This window comes from Neomonachus schauinslandi, chromosome 7 (assembly GCF_002201575.2).
Source record: "Neomonachus schauinslandi chromosome 7, ASM220157v2, whole genome shotgun sequence".
Classification (NCBI taxonomy): domain Eukaryota; kingdom Metazoa; phylum Chordata; class Mammalia; order Carnivora; family Phocidae; genus Neomonachus; species Neomonachus schauinslandi.
In genome coordinates, this window is record NC_058409.1 from 43,229,549 (window position 1) to 43,255,634 (window position 26,086).

The window sequence follows — 26,086 nt, forward strand, 5'->3', positions numbered from 1 at the left end:
AAGAAGGAGGACAAAGTGATACATAAACATAACTTGGGGTACAGCGAGTGTAGAGTCTAGTTGAAAATGGCAATTCATACAAAGTTAGAGGTAAGTTTAGAAATAATTTGAGGTCAGACTTTAGAAAAACATAAAGAGCAAACTGAGGAATTTGTGCTTTTTAAAACCATCATAGTTTTCTGGGAGAGGTTACAAGGTGTTTTGTGGTAAAAGGGTTCTGCGGTGAAATAAATTTAGGAAATGTGTACTTTCCCAGGGTGCCTGGGTTGGATCAAATCATTTAAGCGTCTGCCTTTAGCTCAGGTCATGATCCCAGGGCCCCACGTCGAGCTCCCTGCTCAGCCAGGAGTCTGCCTCTCCCTCTCCATCTGCCTCTCCCCCCAGCTCATGCTCTCTCTTGCTCTCTCAAATAAATAAATAAAATCTTAAAAAAAAAAGAGATGTGTACTTTCCCACCCTTGGATATGTGTAACGTGTACTTAACATATTAATAGATCTGAAAAATCTTATTGTACAGAAACCACTTTTTCTGTTAAGCTACATTTGACAAGAGAATCCACCCTCTTCCTTTAAAAAAAAAAACACCACCAGGGCGCCTGGGTGGCTCAGTCGTTAAGTGTCTGCCTTCAGCTCAGGTCGTGATCCCAGGGTCCTGGGATCGAGCCCCGCATCGGGCTCCCTGCTAGGCGGGAAGCCTGCTTCTCCCTCTCCCACTCCCTCTGCTTGTGTTCCCTCTCTCGCTGTGTCTCTCTGTCAAATAAAATCTTAAAAAAAACAACAACAACAACAACACCTAAAACATGTTAAAATCTTGTGAAACTCTAGTATTCTAGGAACCGTGATTTGGGAAATGCTTTCATAGGTAATGGGAAGCCTTTGAATAGTTCTAAAAGAGTTATGACATGAATAAAAGGTATTTTAGCGATATTCGCCTGGCAGTGATGGATTGGAGTGCCGATGAAGTTGGATGAAGTGAATGATATAGAAGCTTCTGCCCCTGCAATAATACAGGCACGTAGTGCTTGCTGATCTGCAGTCAGGGGTGGTAGTGGGCTGTAAAAAATGCACAATTGAGAGGGGCATTAGGAAAGAAATGACTTAGTGACTGAATGAATATGGGAGATAAGCAGGAGGGAAAGGGAAAGTCAGGCAGAGGAGGGAGGAAGGGAGGCAAGTGTCATGAATGACACAAACTAGGACTTTTAGGCCCAGATATTCCCATTCTGTGTGTTTTGTTAAACTGTACTTAATAATGTACACAGACCATTAAGAATAAGGTATAAAAAAGGCATTTGAGAAGTTTTAGTGACAGTACACACAAGGCAACTTAATGCCTAGTCTGGAAATGAGTTTAAAAGAATGTGTCCTAATTCTTAATCGCAGGAAACAAACTGAGGGTTGCTGGAGTTGGGGGTGGGGTGGGAGGGATGGGGTGACTGGGTGATAGACACTGGGGAGGATGTGTGCTCTGGTAAGCGCTGTGAATTGTGCAAGACTGTTGAATCTCAGATCTGTACCTCTGAAACAAATAATGCAATATATGTTAAGAAAAAAAAAAGAAGAAGAAGAAGGTAGCAGGAGGGGAAGAATGAAGCGGGGGAAATCGGAGGGGTAGACGAACCATGAGAGACGATGGACTCTGAAAAACAAACTGAGGGTTCTGGAGGGGAGGGGGGTGGGAGCATGGGTTAGCCTGGTGGTGGGTATTGAGGAGGGCACATTCTGCATGGAGCACTGGGTGTTATGCACAAACAATGAATCATGGAACACTACATCTAAAACTAATGATGTAATGTATGGGGATTAACATAAGAATAAAAAAAAAAAGAATGTGTCCTAGAAATAATTGAGTATCATCAGCAGGGTGTCAAAACTGATTGTAATTCAGAGAGCAGAGTTCTGGCCAAATGAGGTTGATGGACCAGACCACAGGGATTATATGTACGTAGGAAGTTCACACTGTGTGTTTATTGATCATACCTGTAAATTTAGAATTTTTATCACTCCCTTCCCCCCCCAAAAAAGAAGAATTTTGACACAGAACCAGTTTAGGGTAAGAACCTCTTATGTATTCGAAGTTGTATTAACAGTAATTACCTAAGAACATTGCTCATTCTGGGGTGCATGGGTAGCTCAGTCGGTTAAGCGTCTGCCTTTGGCTCAGGTCATGATCGTGGAGTCCCCAGATCAAGCACTGCATCGGGCTCAGCGGGCAGTCTGCTTCTCCCTCTGCCCCTCACCCCGCTCATGCTCTCTCTCTTGCACACACTCTCTCTCTCAAATAAATAAATAAAATCTTAAAAAAAGAGAGAGAGAGAACATTGCTCATTCTTATCATATGTTGTTAATATACTTCAAACCAAAATCATGTTATCAACTAGCTGCTGGTGTAATAGGTATTTAGAGCCACATCCTAAAGGAAACTGGTATTGGACAAAGAGAGGAATACTATATAAACCTTTAAAAAATATTTGCTAAATAAAAATTAATCTTTCGAAAGGGAAAAACTCAGCAACAACTCTAGCATTGTTTTGGGGACTCATATATCTTAATTGGTACTCTCATCGCAGCTGTAACTTTTTTTTCATTTCATATGCTTGCTGTCATTTGCCCATTTCTCTTCTGTGTGTGAATGCTTTTTTATCTTCTTATATTGTGTTTTTATTTATAGAAGACAAAGTATAGTGTGATGCTTCTTTATTACTTTCTAAATTCCTTGTTTACATGCTAAATCCCTATTTTAATGTAGTTTGGGGATAAATGTACTGAAAATATTGAGTGCTTATATTTTCAGTTTTGAATTTATTCATATTGTGACAGTAATTGGTAGAAAACTGTTTCTCACAGCTGACAGGCCAAAAAAAAAAAAAAAAAAGCTTGGGGACAAAGCTACCACATGCCAGGGTGCTGAGGACCCATCAGATATTTAAAGAAGTGGCATTTGTACTTGCATTATTTAAGCTACTGTTGAAGAAAGAGATGAGAAGAGACCATATTTGTAGCAAGCATATTATAGAATTCATTTTCTAAAGAATCAGGTTTTTGAAGAAGGTATAACATCTATCAGACATTTTATAAAGCACATGAAACAAATGCATAAGAGTTCTTCTCAAAAAGAACTGGAAACTGTGAATGCTATGACATAAATATTTTTTTTAAATCCTAAAACTGAAACAAATATATCTACTTCCTCAAAATTAGTAATTAAGGCCAAATTTTAAACCAAGTGTTGGTGAATAATTTTATCATTTTATGCCATAGAAATACTGTTTTGTAAACACTGTAAGTAAAGATGTCTTTTTAATCTCTGTTTTGCCAATTAACTCAGATCATTAATTGTCAAACTGTGATTTGGGAGACCTCTGGTGTCTTTTAAGAAGCCCTCAGGTGATGGGATAACTGATCTTTGGTTTTGGTGATTATAGCTATGTTTGTTTGTTTGTTTTTCACAAGTATGAATAACTCTTTAATAAAAAGAAAAGAGCATCTCATTGATGTCTCATCAGAGAGAAAACTAACCTTACCCTTAATTCTGATGAGATATGCTACTGCAAGCAGGAGTGATGGAACAGTCCTCTTTAGTTTATTTTGTTATTTTTAATAATACATGGGTGAAATTTCGAAGAGCCACTGATATAGATCAGGACATGCTAACTCTTTTGGATTTTGAGGATATTCTATTAAATCATTTCAGATCTGTTGTTGAACTGAGGATTTGTACAACCCCTAACTGAAGACTTCAAGAACATTTAAGAAGTAGTTAAGTTGTGCTCTTCCTCTGGCCTTAACAATGAAACACAAATTGTGAAACACTTCAACCTGAAGTTTACACAGTCTGACAAGTTTTGTTTGTTTTGCTTTGCTTTTTTTTCTTTTTTTCTTCATATACGGTCAATGTGGTTGGTTGAATAGGTCCCCCAAAAGTTCATGTCTGCCCCAAATCTCAGAACCTTTTGGAAGTAGGATCTTTGCATATATGATTAGCTAGGATAGGGTCCTATTAGATTAGAATAGGCCCTAAATCCGATGACTAGTGTCTTTATAAGAAGAGGAGAAGACACACTGAGTCACACACAGGGAAAAAACCACATGAAGATGAAGGCAGAGATTGGAGTGATGCAGTTACAAGCTCAGGAATGCCAAGGATTGCCAGCACCACTAGAAGGGGCAAAGACAGGCTGTCCCCTGGAGTCATCCAAGGGAGCATGGCCCCCTGCTTACACCTTGATTTTGGACTTCTAGCCTCTAGAACTGTGAGAGAATAAATTTCTGTTGTTTTAAGCTACCCAATTTGTGGTACTTGGTGATGGCAGCCGTAGGAACCAAGAGAGTTAGTATTCCTAAACATTCTTCCATAAACTTATCTACTACAGCTTATTTTGACATTATTTGTTTTATCCACTAAACTGTGAAGTCCTCAGGGGCAGAACCTCATCATACTCATCCATAGTGGACAGTATTCAGTATCATCCAAATATTTATTATCAAAAACTGTGAACATACTTATTTTTTAAGGTTCCCAGACGTGTTCTTCATGAACAAACATGTTAGTTTTTATTAAATTTGCATATTTGAGGAAGACTAGAATATAAATAACCATTAGGATATTCTGTATGGAAAGGTTATAGACAATTACCAGGCTTAGGTTTTAATAGTTAGCAAGGTATGTTAACTATCATTACCACTTTTTTAAATTAGTAATACTGTATCTGTTTATTCATTTTTAAGGATTTATTTATTTATTTTAGTAAGAGAGTGCATGCGTGAGTTGGGGGGGGGGAGGGCAGAGGGAGAGGGAGAAAGAGAATCCCCAAGTAGACTCCCCACTGTGCGCAGAGCATGACACAAGGCTCTATCCCAGGACCCCGAAACCTTGATCTGAGTTGAAACCAAGAGTCAGCTGCTAAACTGACTAAGCCATCCAGGCGCCCCTTAGTAATAGTGTATTTAAATAATTTAAATCACTTTTTTAACATTGGATGTTATTCTGTGTCATTCAAAAAAGACATAGAAATCAATATTGTAGGGCGCCTGGGTGGCTCAGTTGGTTAAGCGACTGCCTTCGGCTCAGGTCATGATCCTGGAGTCCCGGGATCAAGTCCCGCATCGGGCTCCCTGCTCGGCAGGGCGTCTGCTTCTCCCTCTGACCCTCCCCCCTCTCATGCTCTATCTCATTCTCTCTCTCAAATAAATAAATAAAATCTTAAAAAAAAAAAAGAAATCAATATTGTACATCAGTGCTAAAATAAAAGCAGAGAGATATGAATGTTTGATATTCTATATGAACATTTACAAAAATGAAGCCACAATTAATACAAAACTATTATAGATATATGTGTATACTCACATACACATACCTGAAGGCAAAAATTATTGAGTACAAAAGTGATTCAAGATCTAAATGCATGTGTTTATTAGTGTTGTATAATATATAAAACAAAGGTTTTATTTTTTTCAAGTTTTTATTTAAATTCCAGTTAACAGGGGCGCCTGGGTGGCTCAGTCATTAAATGTCTGCCTTCGGCTCAGATCATTATCCCAGGGTCCTGGGATCGAGCCCCTCATCGGGCTCCCTGCTCCGCGGGAAGCCTGCCTCTCCCACTCCCCCTGCTTGTCTTCCCTCTCTCACTGTGTCTCTCTCTGTCGAGTAAATAAATAAAATCTTTAAAAAATAAATAAATAAATTCCAGTTAACATACAATGTAATATTAGACTATTACTACTACTTTTGTATCCCATTTGTGTGAAAGATAAGATCTGAAGTGAGTTTTAAAGTAAATGAAATTTCTAAAGGGCTTCCCATCTGAATTCTCCATAGAATGTTCAGTTTGTCACAATTTTGCTCTGACATTATAGAGCACGGCTGAAAATAAATGATTGCTTAAGTTTCAAAATTCTGTCTAAAGCACAGATCATTTATAAAGATTAACATATTTGTAAAAGGACTAAAAAAATGTAATTTAAAGTAACATGGTGTTTTATGAAGAATTGATATTAAAAAATAACATCTAATGGATATTTAAAAATTTATATTTTTTAATCTTAAAAAGTATAAGATTGATTATAGCCTAAATTTCAGAAATATGAAAAATGATCATTAAATGGTATTCTTATGTCTCAGTTTAAATATACTCTCCATTTACTAGTATTTTTATCTCTCTTTAATTAGAAGTAGTTTTAAATTGTCCCTTTGAATATTTCTTTACCCACAAGTTGAAATATTGCCAATAAAAGCACTACTGGCTATTTGAGATCCTTGTAGACTGTTTTCATCTTTCCCAATTTTTTTCATGAATTTTAATATATAAAGATTCCCAGTCTTTGTATATGAAATTCTCACCCTTCATAGACTGTTGGTAAGAAATACTAATTATTTAACTCATTACAGGAAATGGACCAGTACCAGATTAAGAGAATGCCAAATTTAAAACTTGGTGAAGACTTAAATGTATGACTCTTTTTAGTACATAAACTAATGAATTATGAATTATAAGCTCATTTTAGTTTATCCAACCAGGTTAATAAAGATCATTTGTAATGGTTAAGTCTTTATATATCCGTGGGCAGACATGCAGATTATCTTCTACTAATAAGGAGGAAAGAATCATTGCTTTTAGTTAGTAGAGGACATTCTTTCCAGACATTTGTTCACAGTGTTTGCTAGAGGAAATTGACGATTTTAAAGGCTACTTGGTAATTATTTTCTGTCTGCTTTCCAGTGATTTTTTTTTTCACATGCCATGAATCAAAATTAAAATCCCTGTGGCAGCCATGGGCAAACCACATATGCTTCTTGAAGCCTGACAATTTTCCTGACATATCAGACGAGTAAATCACATGGGTAAAATTATCCATAATAAACTCAATTAAAAAGCCAGGTATGAGCAAGTAGATTGTCACTAATGTGCTGAAATCTTTTTTTGGAAATGTATCTGGACTTTTTTAAAAAAGATTTTATTTATTCATTTGAGGGAGAGAGAGCGAGAGCAAGTGCATGCTGGGGGGGAAGGGTGAGCACTGGGGGGTAAGGAGAGAAAGAGAGAGAGAGAGAGTGATGGGGGAAAGGGCAGAGGGGGAGGAAGATAGAGAATCTCAAGCCGCCTCTGCACTGAGCACAGAGCCCGACAGGGGGCTCAATCCAAGGACCCTGAGATCATGACCTGAGCGAAACCAAGAGTTGGGCTTACCCAACTGAGCCACCCAGGTGCCCCTGTTTTTGGACTTTTAGACTTAACTATTATTCTAGATACCCCAAATGATACCAGTAACCTTAATAGCACTATTTTAGCAATAGTAGACTATCTTTTGTTTGAAATTTGTTAGTCCTTTAGAAACTAATAATTCCATGATTGTGATTTAAATTTCTCTTAACTCCCAAGTGCTCATTATTAGAGGACCAGTTATGGAATGATGGTACATACACACAATAGATGCATCTGTAAAAAATAATGAGGATTTGCTTTATGTATTAATAGGAAAAAATCTAATATATATTACTAAATACAAAGGAAAATTGCAGAACAGTTTGTAGAGTAAGCTATTTGTGGATAAACAAGGGGGGAAATTATATGTCTGTGTGTATGTGTATAATATACATATATGTTGACTTCTTTGTGCATAATAGTTTCTGGAACGATAAACTAATAAAGAAGGGTTGGCAGTTGTATGTGTGTGCAGGGATAGGAACTCAGCATGGGCATAATAGGCATGGGAAGGAGATTTTTCACTTTATACCATTTTATGCTTTATGTTTGAACCATATGAATGTGCCAGCTAGAGAGAGAGAGATAGGAAGAATATTTTGTTTTTAAAAGTATGCTAGTGAATTCTGCTTTAAGAAAAACTCAGCAAGTGGAAACCAACTTTAAAAACAGTTACATTTGGGGATTGATATGAATTAATCAAGAAAATATGTAGAACAACTGTTATGTGTAAATTGCCACAGTAGACATTGCTGAAGCTACCAAAAAAAAGTTTAAGGACAAAGTGACAGCCTTCTAAAAGTCTACACTAAAAGTCTACACTAGTTACATTACAAAAATATTACTCATTTTACAAAAGGATTCTATGTATTGTCTCTTTGAATCGTGGTATGACTCTAATTTCCTTCCAGAGTCTTCCAATCAGTAAATTAACTCTGTGGTTCTCCAAAGTTTTCTGAAGTTGTATTTTCTAAATTTTGTATCATCCTTTCTCCAGTTGTTCTTCATTGTATCAGTGTCCTTTGTAAAAACCCAAGTTCAGGTATGAAAATGAATGCTCTAAATTGGTGTGACTAGCTCTGGTTATGATTTTTACAATTTTATTAGCATTTGGGATAACTTTGTCAAACTACTGAAAACTACCAATCATTTAAACTTGCTTCTCTGCCACTGGGCAGGATGTATTCTAAGTAGATCCCTTCCCTACAGGGCAGCAAAACTAGCTTGCAGTTTTATTCCAGAAGGCTTGTTCATCTGTTCCGTGAGGCTATCTTTCCACAACGGGATCCATTTTACTGTGAGACTTGATGAAATATACCTCCTATGTAACCCTTTCCTGTCTGAAACACAAGACCTCCTGGCAGTCTTTCTCTTCCCACCATCTGTCCTTGAGTTCTACTCTTGCTGAGTTCACCTGTAAATCTGACTTTCTACCCCCAGTGCAGATGAATTGAGCCATAAAACTTCTAGATTTCCCTGTTGTAAAGAACTAGTGGGATATGCTTTTAGATGAGATGACCTTGCCTCAGGTATACCATCCCATTTCAGAAGCTTGGATGCAGATATGTCTTATGTAGTATGCTCATGTATTTATTTGTTTGACCTTTTACAGTGATGTACGCTTTGCAGTGATTAGAGTCCTTTTCTAGAGTTTAACCACTTGGTATTCAAAAGGCAGGCACCCTAATGTAGTAACTTCTTTCTTTCATGGGCTTTAATATTATATTTCTGTATCTTTCTACAATTACAATTTTAGATGAAGGATTTTCTATCTTTTAGCTCCAGGTCATTTCTTCACACAAAATCTCATATGGGGGCGCCTGGGTAGCTCAGTCATTTGAGTGGCCAACTCAATTTCGGCTCAGGTCATGATCTCAGGGTCCTGGGATAAAGCCTGTATCTTAGGGCTCTGTGCTCAGTGGGGAGCCTGCTTCAGGATTCTCTCTCCCTCTGCCCCACCCCCTGCTTGCACTCTTTCTCTCTCTAAAATAAATAAATCTAAAAAATAAAAAAAATAAATCTCATGCAACAGTAGCAGTGGCAAAAACCTAAAAATGAAGCTCTTTAGGTTGAATTGCAGGGTTTGATGGAAGAAGGAAGGGGCTTCCCTGGAACCTTGTCCCTCCCAGGGCATTCCTTGAAATATGCTTTAGGTTTAATTTTACTTCCATTATTGTGTTCAGAAAAATGAAATTGATAGAAGCTAGATTGGCCCTAGGATAACCTTAGGAGGATGGTTGTAGAGCTTTTTACTTTTTAGGATAGTGATTTTGATTACTACCAGCAATTTGGGTACTTTTTTTCTAAGATTCTATTTATTTGACAGAGAGAGAGAGGGAGAGCACAAGCAGGGGGAGCAGCAAGCAGAGGGAGGGGGAGAAGCAGACTCCCAACTGAATAAGGAGCCCAATGTGGGACTCGATCTCAGGACCCCAGGATCATGACCTGGGCCCAAGGCAGACGCTCAACCGACTAAGCCACCCAGGTGCTCCTGGATACTTTTTTATCTGAACTCATTTTCCTTATGAAAGTATCTTCTTGTCTTTTGAAACATATGGCCTTTCTTTTTGATCTTTTAACATTATTCCTGTATCCTTTCCTATGTATTCTGTGGAAATAATGTTCTTTTGGGCCTGAGTATTGGTAATAAATTCAAAATTGGTATCCATTTATGAATAGGAGTATGGCTTCCTTGTTGGTAATCTTTTAGAGACAGATGTATTAACCTAAATAAGAAATATTTCTGCAACTCTAGTAGTGTAAATCTGGGGAAATTGTTAACAGTGTTTATAATTTGGATGTCAGCATTTTATTCCTTTTTTTTACCTTTTAATTTTTTCCAAATTACAAAAGCAATACAAAATTATAGAAATATTTCATATAGACAGCAAAAGTCCACCATAATACTTACTCACCCTCCCTGAAATAACCACTTTGCAGTTAGGAGTATGTTTATGAGTCAGGATGGGTAGCTGGACTGTGACAGCAAAATAACCATGAAATTCCGTGGATTAACATGACAAGTTTCTTTCTCACTTGCCTACTCCAGGTTAAGGGTGGGGGTGTTGACAGTTTCAGACTGATGGAGAGATTCCACCGTGTTGTAGCAGCAGTGTGTGGCCTCTTCAGATAATTTGATAGAGGCTAAGAGCTTTAGAGCTTATTTTTACTAGCAATGACATTTTTTGGAATAGCAGTGAGATGTGTTACTTCAGCTCACAGCCCATTGCCAGAGGCCCAATCTTCAAGGAGCACTTGATATGGGTGAAGATAGGAATCTCTACCACAGGATTATTGCCTGTTTTTCTCTGTTTGTGCTGCTGTCTGTATTTTTATCTAACAAGTGAGAATGTCTTTTTAATCTACATTTCTTTAATTATTAGTGAGGTTGTGCATCTTTTTTTTCCTGTTTATATATTTCTCTCCAATACAAAAACTATTAATATCCTTCATCCATTGTTTTATCAGTTCTCTCTTTTTATTCAACCTATTTGTATATTAGGAACATTCAGCCCTTTGCTTTTCATTTGGTTAAACATCTTTTTTTTCTGCAGTTTTTTCACTTTGTCTTTTGACTTTGTTTAATGGTATATTTTTGCTCCCCCAGATTTTATTTTTATGAAGTAAATTATACAACCCTTTTCTTTAAAGTTTCTGGGTTTCCTGGGCGCCTGGGTGGCTCAGTCGTTAAGCGTCTGCCTTCGGCTCAGGTCATGATCCCAGGATCCTGGGATCGAGTCCCACATCGGGCTCCCTGCTCGGCGGGAAGCCTGTTTCTCCCTCCCCCACCCCCCCTGCTTATGTTCCCTCTCTCGCTGTGTCTCTCTCTGTCAAATAAATAAATAAAATCTTAAAAAAAAAAAAAGTTTCTGGGTTTCCTGTCATCTATAGAAAGGCCTTTCCAGGGGCATCTGGGTGGCTCAGCTGGTTAAGCGTCTGCCTTCAGCTCAGGTCATGATCCCAGGGTCCTGGGATTGAGTCCCGCATCGGGCTCCCTCCTCGGCAGGGAGCCTGCTTCTCCCTCTGCCTGCCCTTCCCCCTGCTTGTGCTCGTTCTCACTCTCTCTCTGACAAATAAATAAATAAAATCTAACAACAACAACAACAAAGGCCTTTCCCAATCCAGGATTATTTTTATAATCCATTCATGTCACTTTATATCTGAATATTAAAGTTCAAATAAAGTATCCCAAGAATATAAGGTTTGCTTTTTCCTGGTGTCAGGGACTGTTTTGTGGGTTCCTCTGCACATTATGACTTCTCACACTTGCTATTTAACCATAGTCTCTGATACCATTTTGCTATTTATTTTCTTACCTATCATAGCATCTCTTCTGAAAGACACAATGTGGATGTGTGTTTTGTGAAGGAACCAGAATTTACCACAATTCAAGATCACCTTGTGGCTAAGTAGTTTATAAAACCAAAGTGAAGTGAGCATCCCTTCAGCATGTCTGGCAGAATACACCATTCACTCTTGGCCCATGCTTTGGTCATCGAGGGTGGACAACATTGATGGTCTTCTCTATTCTGCTTTGCACTTTAATTGCACCCCAGGCAGGAGAGGACTCCCATGCTTGGGAAGGTAATAGTGCTGCCAAAGTTAATTAGCCCTAAGTTGCATTCATTTCCCTCTCCCCACCTCCACAGTTATTTCCCCTTTGACCTTTCTACCAACTGTTTTGAGCTGTTCCTTTGATCCTGAAGTCCCTAGAGCTTTCAGGCAGAAGTATGGCTGCAGTGCAGGGTGCCAGGCTAATCTGAACGTTGAGTCGCAGGACTTGCCTTTGCCCACCCTTCCCTGTTAGCAGCAGAACTGCCAGTTCTGAAACATAAACTTACACTCTGTGATCAAAACCTGACGTATGATGTCCCTTCTACTACCACCAGCCTCATAGCACCCTAGGAGAGCACTGTACAAATCTCTGTATTGCTGAGTCCTCATGGGATAACCTGAGTGTTCTCTCTTTAAGTTCAGTATTAAATATTTTGTTTAGTTTGTAGTATAATTTTTAAATGATAATCAACCAACAGAATAATTTATAACAATAGTAATAGCTAACACATGTAATACTTAGTGCTAGGCATTATTAGCAGTTTACGTGTAGTAATTAATTTTATCCAGTGATCATATTTTATCTTACTATCCCTATTTTAAAGGTAGGGAAAGTGGGGTACAAGGAAGTTACATAATACTAAAGAATATAAGCCGGTAAATTTCAGAGCCAGGGGGTCTCTTTCCATAATCTGTGCTCTTAACTAATTGCCTATGCAGTAAAAAAAAATCTGAAGTTTATTCAACATTTGCTTTTCCGCTTAGCTGGTGTCAGAGCATTCCAAGGTAATCTTACCTATTTGTAGGGACCTGTGAAGTAAGACAGTGCCTTAACTGTTGGAGGTGAGGATTGACCTCAGCCATTTCTGAACCACCTCATGGTTTGCCCTAGGTGAACACTGCCTGTGGACCTTAGTGTTGCACAGACCTATTCCTCTCTTCTCTCTGATGTTTCATGTTATTTAAATATGAGAATCTTATCTTTGTCAGTAGGATTATAACCTGCCACAGAGCATACGACCTAGAAATGAATCAACCCAGCTTGTCCCAGGGTAACATCTCATCCAGTAGGGCTTCCTGCTGAGATATTTAAAACTGGGAAGAATAGAAGAGGTAAAATGTAGTGTTTGGATGATGCTGTGAATGCCTAGAATTAGCTTAAGTGGCCTTCAGCTCAGGGTTTATACTGTCCCTGCGATGAAAGGTCAGCCTTTCTAGCCATGTGTCAGTGACTTTATCATCCTTCCTTCATGGCAGATAGAGTAGAAGAACAAAGAAAGTTTACTCCCAGAGCAATTTATTAAACACGAAGTGAAAAAAATCAAGAGTGTTGTTTCTTATCATATTTTTCCCCTTTAAAATTGCCTTCTTATTTTTTACAAATGTATTCATTTCTCTTTCATATCACAAATTTGTGTGTCTCTGAATAAGACCCAGTGTCTAATTTTTTTAAGTGCTAATATATACTGGAACAAAGTTTAAAAATTCATCCCCCCCCCAAAAAAAAATTAATTCCCTTGCCTCTTTCTTCTTTTTGCAATTTGGAGAGTATTAAAACTACATTTGGGTAAGGCTTTCACTGAGAAGATATGTTTGCTTGCTTATCCATTTTAAATCAAGAAAAAAACAGATAAATATTCATATCATTTCTTGGCATATAACTCAGTTGTCAAATTATTTTTGTATCCCGGGGTTGGTGCTTACTCAGATTAAACTTTTTGAAAAGGAGATTGAGTTTAAAACGTGGATCTTTAATCAGGTTACCTCGAATAGTTTCAAAGGCATGGACTGTTCTTGTTTTTATGTGAAGTGAAGAATGAGGCATTAGAGTTATAAAATTAAGATCCTTGTTGAATAAGCAAGTTTGCCTAAGGATAGGGGTAATGGAAATGCTTAATAATTTGCACTGAGAGGTTAGAGTTGTAAAAGCTATCTCCTAGGCAACTAACTCTCTTGAAGCCATTATACCTGAGCTGATCATCGTATTTCCCAATCTCAGCTAAATTGATCTTAATCCTAACCCCTCAATAAGAATTTTCCACATAACCTTTGTTTTTTCTTTCCTTGATGAGATTATAATAGAGAAGTGTCATTCCTCATTCTTCTTTGTAATTTAGACATTACTCTCATCTTTTTGCTAGAAGCAATCAGGCAGTGCAAAATATTATCTTTGACACTGTAAGAACACCAAAGTTTGACCACAGTGCATTAAAATTGGTGATTTGAGAAGTGAGTGGTGGCAGAAGAACACTCACAATTAGGGCCATTTTGTTGGGCTTTGTGGTTGTGACAAGTTGTTTGTCACACAACATACATAGCAAAACCATCCCTATCATCTCTCTGTGGAAGCCAAGGTATATTAAAAACCAATATACATTAATCTCCCAAGTTTTTGTATTTATATCAGAGTTTTGTATTCTTTGTAATATGTGTACGTATGTGTGTGTGTGTATAATATAACATATATATGTTAAATGTTATATATGTTATATATAAGTATATATACATGTTATATATATTACATATATATAGAGAGAGAAAGTATTGTAATGTGCAGCTTTAAAGATCAAATATATCCCTGTGGATTACGGCCTCTAATTATATGCTATCTGAGTCAATATATTCATGTAACCTTTTATTAAAATGGTATAAATAGATTACGAGAGGACATAGTAATTTTTTTATGAGCTCAACCTTACTTGGTGTAAAGAGTTTCTTTTAATAAGACCATATTTAAAAAAAAAATTACTTCCAGATAAAAATTGGTTTAGTGCATATAATTTAGGATCTCATTAAGTACTAAAAAGTTACTTAAGGAATAAAACATGGATTTTTATCTTCCATGAGGGCTAACTGTGCTGTTGATGAGAAGTATTCAGTGTACCCAAACTTGTGGTTTCTGGAGTAGTATTCAGTAATTCGTCACTTACATAGAACACCCAGTACTCATCACAACAAGTGCCTCTCCCCCATCTAGCCTATCTCCCACCTCAGACTTACATTTTTGTTATATAAAGCAGTTTAACTATTTTGGTTATATATTGGTTGACACCACAGGGTAGTAAAAAATGTACATGCACAGGCTTTGATGTCGTATAGACTGAAATTAAAATTCCAGTTTCTCTGCCAACTAATTGTGTGACCTTCATCCAAGTTTATTTTGGGACAAGCCTCTGTTTCTTCTTCTGTAAAATGCAAAAAATAATATTAGGCTTCAAAGTGGAGATTAAAAGGAACAACTTAAGAAAAGCCCCTAGTACCATGCCTTAAACCCTGTATCTCTTTGATCCCAAAGTTTGGCCTATTCCACCTTATAAACCTCTCTCTGGATTATTGTGGTAGTCTGGTATTCCAGTCTTGTCTTTCAATTCATCCTCAAAGTGGTCACCAAAGTGTTTCTTTTAAAACACAGCTTTGAACCTGTTAGTGTCCTGCTTTATGAAACTTGCCAGCGACTCCCTATTGTGCCAAGGAAAAAGTCCAAGTACCTTGTCTTGGCATTCTTGGGCTTTCCGAGGTCTGATTCCACTATCTCTTTAATCTCTTTGATTTTGCAGGCCTGGTAAATTAATTGTTTGCCAGGTTAGAGGAGCCCCGAATCACAGGCTTGTTGCCTTTTATATTATCGTTTTAGTCTATGGTGCTGGTGGTGGTAAAGTATATCCGTTCACATTATCTCCTGCCTCACTGTTACCATAAAGTACTTTTCTTGCAGTACCACATTTAAGGAATTACTGTAGTATTTTATTCCTTCTTATGTTGCCAGACTTGTGTGAGGTTTTAATGCAGTCAGTGGCTGAGACTAGCCACAACACTTCATGCTGTAGCCCTTGGCCTCGGGAATCTTTAAATCCCAAATGTATATGAGGATTTTTTTTGTTAATTGGGGTAAAAATCACATAACATAAAATTAACCAATTTAGGGCGCCTGGGTGGCTCAGTTGGTTAAGCGACTGCCTTCGGCTCAGGTCATGATCCTGGAGTCCTGGGATCGAGTCCCGCATCGGGCTCCCTGCTCAGCAGGGAGTCTGCTTCTCCCTCTGACCCTCCCCCCTCTCATGCTCTCTCTATCTCATTCTCTCTCTCAAATAAAATAAATAAAATCTTTAAAAAAAAATTTTTTTTTAAATTAACCAATTTAAAGTATACAATACGGTGGCATTCGGTACATTAACGTTTTTGTGCAATCCTCACCCTTGTCTAGTTCCACAACATTTTATGAGGACATTTTTTTTAACCTAATGCATAATGTCTTTGAATGAGTGGTGAAAGAATAATTTTAAGAGTGTTAAGGAGAGAGCACTTGGGTGGCTCAGTCAGTTAAGTGTCAGACTCTTGATTTCAGCTCAGGTCACGATCTTGGGGTCATGAGATGGAGCCCTGTGTTGGGCTCTGTGCTCAGTGTGGAGTCTGCTTGTCCCTCTCCCTCCATCTCTGCTCTCTTCCCATCTGCTCTCCGCCCACACCCCCCACTATAAAATAAATAAATAAATAATATCTTTAAAAAAACTGTGGTGGGATCTCCCAAGTTTATAAAATCTATAAATTTTATATATATATATGATATATAGTAAATAACACATAGCATAAATTTACCTTCTTAACCATTTTTTAAGTACACATTTCGGTAGAATTAAGTACATTCACCTTACTGTGCACCTCAATCCCCAGAACTCTTTTCATCTTGGAAGACTGAAACTCAGCAACTTTCGGTTCCCCCCTCCTCCCTCAGCCCCTGGCAACCATCATTTTATTTCCTAATTCTATGAATTTGACTTCTGTGGGTAACTCATGTAAGTGGAATCATATAGTATCTGTCTTTTTGTCTTTCTTTGACTGGCTTATTTCACTTAGCATTACGTTCACGGTTCTTCCATGTTATAAGGTGTGTCAGAATTTCTTTCATGTTTAAGTCTAAATAATATCCCGTTTTATCTATATGCCACATTTTGTTTATCCATTTATCTATCAGTGGACATTTGGGTCATTTCTACCTTTTGGATGTTGTGAGTAATGCTACTGTGAACATGGGTGTACTCCTCTCTCTTTGAGACCCTGCTTTCAGTTCTTCTGGTTATATGCCCAGAAGTGGAATTGCTTGATCATATAATAATTCTATTTTTGATTATTTTGAAGAGCACCATCTTGTTTTCCATAGCAGCTGCACCATTTTACATTCCTGCAAACAGTGCTGCAAGGGTTCTAATGTGTCCACATCTTGCCAACACTTGTCTGATTTGGGGTTTTGGAGGGGGGGTTTAATAGGAGCTATCCTAGGGGGTCTGAGGTAGAGTAGTACCTTTTAAATTAAAGTTTGATGAAGGGAGAATTATGATTAAATGTCTAGTATCTTTCAGAGATTATAGCAAAAGTCTAAATTTTAAAACTTATGCCAGTTGACTGTTTCTACTTCACTGTGCCCCAAATGATAGGCCTTGAGTAAGGCTTATGACAGCTTAAGAAGTCAGGAAAATTTGCCTACGAATTGACTGAAACAAAATCCAACAAAATCTCTTTCAAAGTAGTGTGAAAAAAATAAATCACAAAATTTATGTACTTTGAACGTTGTACAGAATACAGCTATCCTCACACCAGAACTACTGACTTGGTGTAATGTACAAAAATAGGTTAGGGATGTAGCAAGCTCAATAATATTTCTTCCTCTGCCAATTTCCCTTCTAATTTTCTACATAAAAGGTTAGAAAAAAGCTGATAGACAGTAATTAGAAGCAGTAACACTGGTAATAAGAAATAACTGAGTTGGGGTGCCTGGGTGGCTCAGTCGTTAGGCATCTGCCTTTGGCTCAGGTCATGATCCCTGGGTCCTGGGATCGAGCCCCGCATCAGGCTCCCTGCTCGGCGGGGAGCCTGCTTCTCCCTCTCCCACTCCCCCTGCCTGTGTTCCCTCTCTCACTGTGTCTTTCTCTGACAAATAAATAAATAAAATCTTAAAAAAAAAAAAAAAAGGAAATAACTGAGTTGTTGTGCTGTAGTGAGATCATTTAAAAGTCAAAAAGCCAGGTGCCTGGGCAGCTCAGTTGGTTAAGCGTCTGCCTTTGGCTCAGGTCATGATCCCAGGGTCCTGGGATCGAGCCCCGCATCGGGCTCCCTGCTCAGCAGAGAGCCTGCTTCTCCCTCTCCCTCTGCCTGCCTCTCTGCCTACTTGTGCTCTCTATCTCTGTTAAATAAACAAATAAAAATCTTTAAAAAAAAAAAAAAAAGCCAATCCCAGTAGGACCTACTTATGGTAAAGTATAGCATACTATGTTACTTATTTGTAATTAGCATGAGATCCAAAGATAAAGTGAGTACACAAAGGGTGTTTAATTTACTAAGGCAGGAAAAAAACCCTGAATTATTTTAAAATTATTTTTATTAAAATGGTCATACTGGAAGTATTTTGCTTTTCAAAGCAATCAGCTTCATATATCTAAAAATGCTGTTGTATGGATTAGCTGATTTTTCAGTGGTGCCGAAAAGATGACATCCTGTTTAAAGTAGCATCTATTCAAGTAATTTCTATTCAGAAATATTTTCACCATCTTCTCTTTGTAAAATCCAATTGTCTTTGTAATTTTCCATTTTCTGGAATGGTCCTTGAAATCTGTTTCCCTCCTCCTTTGTGTCTGCCTGACTCCTATTTGATGAATATCTCTTACAGAAAGTTTCCCATTTCTTTATACTCCACAATTCCAGGTTCCTTATTTTTTTCTGTGTGGTATCATAGCAGATAGCATTTTCTCTCTTACACTTATCTCTCTGTATTATAGCGAATCTGTATTCTTAACCATCTGATCCCTGACACCACCATTATGTCTCAGATAAGAGACAAAGTTGTTGCTATCATGCTGCAAGTTGTACATAGCATACGTCTTGGTAGGCCTCTGGGAACGTGAGGCCATTAGGTTTTCTGATGTGTGTTATCCTGAAAAAAAAAATACTGGGATCATTGAACCAGACTGTGAGTAACGTGAGCCTTCTTTCTTTCTTCCATATACAGAACAGTGTTAGACCTAGGAATTCAATGTATGTGTGTATATATGTGTTTATATAAATAAATATTCATTGTATTTTTAAAATGTATTTTAAAATTTTGTATTTTTTTAAATGAGTAAACACTAAGGTGAAAATTTTGGATTTTCTTTTTAAGAAAAATATATGCATTGTGGAATTTTAAGATTTCTATAGGAAGAGTGATAGAGTTGTGATACAATAAAACTGTGCCATAAAGTCATTCTCTTCCTTCTTCTAGAAGAGATATGAGATTGAAGACTCGAAGATAGAGGTATAAAATTGCACTGAAGGGAGAAAGTAAAATCAGGGTGAGGGAAAAGTGGAGCCAGATATGAGGCTGTAATGTAAACTCCAGTTACCTGCACATTTTCTCAGAGTGGACTGCCAGTGCATCTCTGGGCTTTGTAGCAACCAACTCAAAAAGGGACAGCCTTCTGGTCAGAACTTCACCATGGCTATGAGATCGGTCATCTAAACAACTATTTTGAAGGAATAAGACTATTTTTTGTCTTCCAAAAATAAACATAACCTCATTTTACTTTTATTCTGAAAAAAATACACATTTCTTATTAAAAAAATGATCAACGAATAAAGATAGTACAAAAACCTCATGTAAATACCCCACTAGAGATCATTTTTGGCCACACTCTAACTTCTCAGTAGTTCAGAAAAGGAAACACTTGGTAACATAATTCATACTGGCTAATTTACATTCCCAACAGCATAAGAACCTGTTAATTTTCTTGCACCCTCGGGTCAGTGTTGCTAATCTTTCTTAGTCCTATAAGAGAAAAATGATATTTGTTATTTTTCTATTATTCTTAGTACTGAGATTTGATGTGAGTTTTCCCATGGTTTTTATGATTAGACTTTATGCAATGTAATGAACAAGTATCCTTGACAACATCTTTTGATAGATTTATTATGTTTCTTTCTGGAGTATTTTTTATGATAGCACTAAAATATGGGTAATAATATTTTACCAGATTTTTAAATTCAGTAGCAGTCTTTCTGGGGCCAATATGAGATGGCCTGGTATTCAGTATCTTTGTTGATTTAGATTTTCCAGGAGTATATTTGTAAAGACCACTAGCTTTCCACCAAAATCCACTATCTCCTTCCTGGACACATAGGTAGATTGCCTTTACCAGTTTCCTTTAAAATTAGGTGTGGCTATATGACCACGTTTTCTCTAGTGCATTGTCACCGGAAGTGAGGTGAGTCACTCCCTGGCCTCACCAGTACAATCTCCTTTTGTTTCTCAGTGCTCTTTCTTCTTTCTGGCTGAATGAAAAGGCAGTGCTCTGGGAAACCTTGGAAATCATGTGTTGAAGATGGCTGGATCCTTAAATGACTTTGTGGGAAGAGCTGGCCTACTTGAGCATCCACCCAGGACAGTTCCATAAGAAAGAGATATACTTATTTAAGCTACTTTATTTTTAGAGTCCATTTGCTACCACAGTTTAGCCTACCCTAACTAATAGAATATTTTAGAAAATATAACTGAACAGAAATTGAATTAGATTCAAGTGCTCAATATCATGAGGCTAGGTTTTCTCTATCACAGGACTCTATTAGCTTCACTCATAGATAGGTTTTCTCCACAGTGTAAGATAGATGGCCCCAGCAGTTTCAGGTCTGTGTGATCTTTATAAGTTGTGATTATAGAGGTTAAGAGTCTTTCGTGGACCTCCAGCAAAATAGCTAAGGAAATGCTGATTGGCCCAGCTGTGTCATGTGCCCATCCCTGAAATAGTTTTTGTGGCTAAAGGTTTGTAATACTATGGCCAAATTTAGTTCACAATCCCACCTCTAGATAGAGGGGTAATAGCCTCCCCCCACGCCAACTTCAATGGACAGAGCAGGATCAAAAGAAAGAAATAAGTGAATGGTTCCCTAAAGAAAGGACTTCTGAACAATAAATAATAGACACCAGAATACAGTATGGTTGGAAAGAATTTTCAGTTAATATGAGCATGAAATAAGAGGAGCCTGGATAAGAATGATGGTGTAAGCATTAAAATAAAAGGAACAAATCAGAGGAACATTAGTATATTTTTGTTGTTAAAAGGTTGGCATTGTTGAGGAGGGAGCCAGTAGTAAAATCAATTGATGTTTTTAAAAAACAGTTCTAAAAATGTTCAGTTGTGGCAGACAGCGCCTCAGGGCGGTGGCAGCCGCGTGGGTGCGGAGCTGAGGGGAATGAGCTGCGGGCCTGGTGGACTTGCCCCGAGCCCCTGCCCGGCCTCTGCACCCCCATGCTGATGCATGGGTGCTGAGGCGCCTTGCTGGCGGTGAAGTATTTCCTGGGCCAGAGTGTGCTCTGGAGTTCCTGGGACCACGTGTCTGCTGCCTTGTGGCAGCGGTGCCCAAATCCCGATAGCAGACACGTCTTGGGGGAAGACATGGTGTACCAGGAGGTGACCCCTGACCAGGACCTCCTGTCGCAGGGTCTCCTGACCGACACCAACAGGGTACCCTTCAAGGGCCCAGCGACGGTTTCCTGCCAACGTTGCTTGGTCAGTGTAGTGTACATCTTAGAGGATTCTGTTGTGGACCCGTAGAACCAGACCATGACCACCTTCACCTGGAACATCAACCATGCCCAGCTGACGGTGGTGGAGGAACGATGTGTTTACTGTATGAACTCTGAGAACAGGGGCTGGACCGAAATCCGCCAGGAAGCCGGGGTCTCCTCTAGCTTATTTGGTGTCTCCAGAGCTGTCCGGGAATTTGGCCTCACCCTGTTCCCAAGCACTTTGACCAAGACTGTGAAGGGCTTTGAATACATCTTGACCAAGCTGCAAGGGGAGGCCCCTTCCAAGACCCTTGTTGAGAAAGCCAAGGAAGCCAAGGGATGGCAAAGGAGAAGGCCAAGGACCTTGCCAGCAAGGCGGCCAGCAAGCAGCAGCGACAGTAGGCCCTGGTGTGGTAGGTCGCCTGACCACCTGGCTCAAATCCCTCTGCCCTTCCCGCTTGTACTTTATCAGCAGAAGTCAACTTCCAAACAAAATTTCTGTTGTGGTAAAAAACATAACAATATTTGTCAACCTAACCATAAAAGTGTAGTGTTAAATATATTCATATTATAAAAACAAATGAAGTTTTTGAATTTGGAAATGAGTAAAATGTAGTACTATCAAAGGATTTGAGAGATTTGAAAGGCAAAACAGTGGGGGATAGGGAGAGATGGATGTCATAATTACTGATGAAACAGCCAACACCATAGGTTTCCAAAATCTTGGGGAGCCAATAAAGTAGTGCTGGGCAGGTGATTTGCAAGGCTGGAATATAGTTAACAGTGAGGAGAAAGTCATATACCTGGGCATTGGATGTCAGGATTAGGCCACAGAAAGGTCTCAGTGTAAGGGAATAGGGTCTGTCTTTCTAATCAAGAATAGGCTCTGTCTACGCCAGTGAGAACACTTTTGGTTACAGTATTTTATGGGCAGTGAAGGTTTTTTCCTGCCTAAAAAAATGGACTCAAAATAGAATTTCAGGAGCAGTTTCTAGAACTGAGGTGCAGGGCACAGACCAAGGGACAAAAACACGTTGCTGCTTGATTGGTACCAGCAACAAAAGTGACTTCATAATGACCAATTTGCTTGAGCAATCTTACGTGTTTCTCCTGTTTCAGCACAAAATTTCCTCAGATGGGAATTCACAGGGCTTACCATAAAGATAGGACTTCAAGGATTAGATACTTAGGACATACTACAGGAAGATATAGAACTCTCTGCCACAGAAGTGTAAGAACATCCAAGTAGAACATTGCTTTAAACAAAAGTTCATGATTAGAGCTCATTAAGTGATTAGAGTTATAAATGTTATCCTGGTAGTTTTCATCATAGAGATAAAAGACAAAATAATGGAAGCTGGGGGTGCCTGGGTGGCTCAGTTGGTTAAGCGACTGCCTTCGGCTCAGGTCATGAACCCGGGGTCTTGGGATTGAGTCCCACCTCGGGCTCCTTGCTCAGCAGGGAGCCTGTTTCTCCCTCTGCCTCTGCCTGCCACTCCCCCTGCTTGTGCCCTCTCTCTGTCAAATAAATATATAAAATCTTAAAAAAAAGTAATGGAAGCTGTTCCTTCCTATATCACTGGTGTAACTTTAATGAGCCACTGCAAAGTAGCAATGGACCTCATCATTATTATCAACAAATATTTGAGTGTTTCACTCTGTGTAGTACAAGATTCAAATTCCACAGGACAAGGTGTTTATCAACTTTGAGGGGGGCTGGAATATATGCTGGACTGCTTTGTGTTACAATTCTATTCCTTTATTTGCCTTGGAAACCACAGTGAAAGACTTAATACTTTTACATGTTTTAGTATTATAACAAGTTTCCAACCTACAAATTACTTGAATTCCAAAAGTTCCATGTAAGCAGCTTGCTTAAATTCAACACATTTTCCCATTGAAATTGTGTTATAAATGGTAGTTCAATTTCCAGAATAATTCACATTGCTTTTAATCCACAGTTCATCTGAATTGCTGCACATTAGCAAAAACACAGACTCATTAGCAATGGAATCAAGAGATGCAATAACTCTACAGATTTTTAAAAGGAGAGATGGAGACAAAAGATGTACTTATGAGGAAAAAGATGTTTTTAAGTGGACTTAACTCAGCTGAAATTTTTTTCAAATAAGTGTAAATAAAAGGCAGAAGATAAGGAGAACTCAAATTATGCATTAGTCTTTCTGAAGGGTAAGGAAGCAGATTATCCCAATCCCTTTGCAGCCAATAGGTGGTGATGTTGTCATACAATAGTTAGGTTGCTCTCAGTTCTCAAAACAAAAGGAAGATTTGGGAAGTATATGTAAAGTGGTTTTAAACTGGATTGTTAAAGGGAGGTAGGAAAAAAATAAGGGACACAGTATGAATTTGATTATATGTGGATGATGTTGATACATCAGGTTTTGTAGCAGAAGAGGTGACTGTATTAGTACACTTTCTTAAATTTCTGTGTAAAAATTAGATATAAAATTGAAAACACACCTTTTCTCATCCGTAATATTTCCTTTGAGCTTTAGTATACTCAATTATAAAAATAAAGATTATTGTGAGAATTAAACAAGAAAATAAAAAGTATCTAATAAGTACCATATACATAATGGTTGCTCAATAAATATTGTGTTCATCTCCTAAATAAGTCAGATAAAATTAATAAACTATATTAACATAATGTTATTGATATTTTGCAAAATTAGACTAAAATTGATGATATCTGGACCCTGGAATCTTTTAAAGAAGTAGGAAAAATGTTAAACTTTATTTATTACTAAGAATAAAAAATTCTTAAAACTGATTATTTGATTCTTTTGTAGGTTAAGTATCCTGATATGCATTACCAAGTACACCCTTGAGTAGATGTAGTCTACGTTGTTGCACAATGTATTTGGACACACCTATCTTAAAGTAATATTAGCCATTTTGCAGATCTTCACTATTTGTGACTATAGTCTTAATCTTTTTGAACATCAATGAAAAGTAAGAAATAAGTAGGGAAAAATAGCAGGATAACACTCTTTATTGCAGCCTGCACAAGCAAAATGTGACCAACCTTTACTTTTCATAACTCTACAGGCTTCCTTTTGGTGAAGTCACAGTGTATTAGCCTTTCTTTCTGCCAGTGAACTGGAGTAGAGAACGTAGGTAAAATTTATGTTATCCAGTTTTATTAGTTATTAGCCAAGGTAAAGTTTTATTGTAGAGAAGGCTAAAACTAATGACTAAAATAATGGGATACTATAAATAAATTGCTCTTACTAGAATTTCTTTCCTTTCCTGTCTTTTCATTGCTCGGGTTGGCCTTAGACTACCCCAAATTCTTCCCCCTCACTGGATCCTCTAGGTTTGAGGGGCTAAAGAAAGTGTTGCCAGTGCCTCTCCAGTGAAGGCCTGCCTCCTTGAGGACTTGTGGATCCAAGAGTTGTTTCTCCCTCTTTGCTATACAGACTTTTTTATGTGTTCCTAAGACTTCTTGCTTCCAAGTGAGAGAATGATTTCTCACTGAACTCATCTTGTCTAAACACTGGAAGCAGGCCTTAAGTCATGCTCCAGCCTTAAATCAGAGCTCCACATCTGAAGTAGGCCTTTGATTTCCTCGGACTGTGGAACTGCCAGAAAAATCGTGCATTGTCTTCCACCTTATTACTCAGGAGTTTGTGACAGATGGCTTGATGAACTCTGTGAAAGGTAAGGAGAAGCAAAATACATGATGCTCTTTCTGCCATTCATAAGATCTTGATTTTGTTTAGGGAACCAATACATGTGCTTGAATGCATTTCACAGTCTCAAAAGTGCGATACTAGGTCTGAATCCGTGATACTCATAGGGCTTGTTGGCTCTCCAGAGTGTGAGGAGATTGCCTCCAGGGAAGGGGAGGGGACAAAAGGTGAAGTAGTGTTGTAGACCCCTGCCTCAACTATAGAAGCTCTGCTTTGAGCAGTTTCATAAATTCAACCTCTATTGAAAATATTTTTAAAGAAGAGTTTGAAAATTATTGACACCTCAACCTTTTACCAGCTGAGCCCAGGATTATACTCAGGATCTAGTTCACAAATACTGGAATAGTTCCTTTTAAGCTGATGAATATCACAGTTCATTAGATGATTATGTGATTTCTTTCTATATCAAAATAGATTTCTATTCATTAATGTTAAATAGTGCCTGATGGTAACTAAATTAAATAGATTAATGAAGGGTATTAGTAATTTCATGGATTAATAAATAAATATATATTTTTTAAAATTAAGACTAATGCACCACAAAATGTACTCTATTTATTTTCACTAAATTATTCATATTTAAAACTGTCATATATTCTGTGAATTAGTAAGAGTAGCTAATAGAGCAGTCCTCGACTCTTTTTTATTTTTATTTTTTTTTAAGATTTTATTTATTTGACAGAGAGAGAAACACAGCAAGAGAGGGAACACAAGCAGGGGGAGTGGGAGAGGGAGAAGCAGGCTCCTGGCGGAGCAAGGAGCCTGACGCGGGGCCCGATCCCAGGACCCTGGGATCATGACCCGAACCGAAGGCAGACACCCAACGACTGAGCCACCCAGGCGCCCCTTGACTCTTTTATGATCTTTGGTAAAATACCCAAGTACTACCTGATTTCTATAAAACTCTTTGGATCCAGAAATCAATCAAATAACCAGCCATATCTTCTACATTTCAAATCTGAAAATAAAGTTTGGGCTAGGCCCAAGTTTTACAAGTGGCATAATTTTCTAATTCTCTAAATTCTAGTAATATCTGCCACTGCTTGTTTATTCCTTCCGTTTCTCTCTTTACCTATTGATAGCCC

General features: G+C 38.1%; 1 protein-coding gene and 1 pseudogene across 1 annotated transcript in view; both read left to right on the plus strand.

Annotated features, from left to right (window-relative positions):
- The window catches only part of NDUFAF2 (NADH:ubiquinone oxidoreductase complex assembly factor 2), a 145,628-nt gene that overhangs the window by 55,111 nt on the left and 64,431 nt on the right, over positions 1 to 26,086 (plus strand). The gene's annotated exons all lie outside the window — the stretch shown is intronic.
- Positions 67 to 21,690, plus strand: LOC110591173 (annotated as a pseudogene).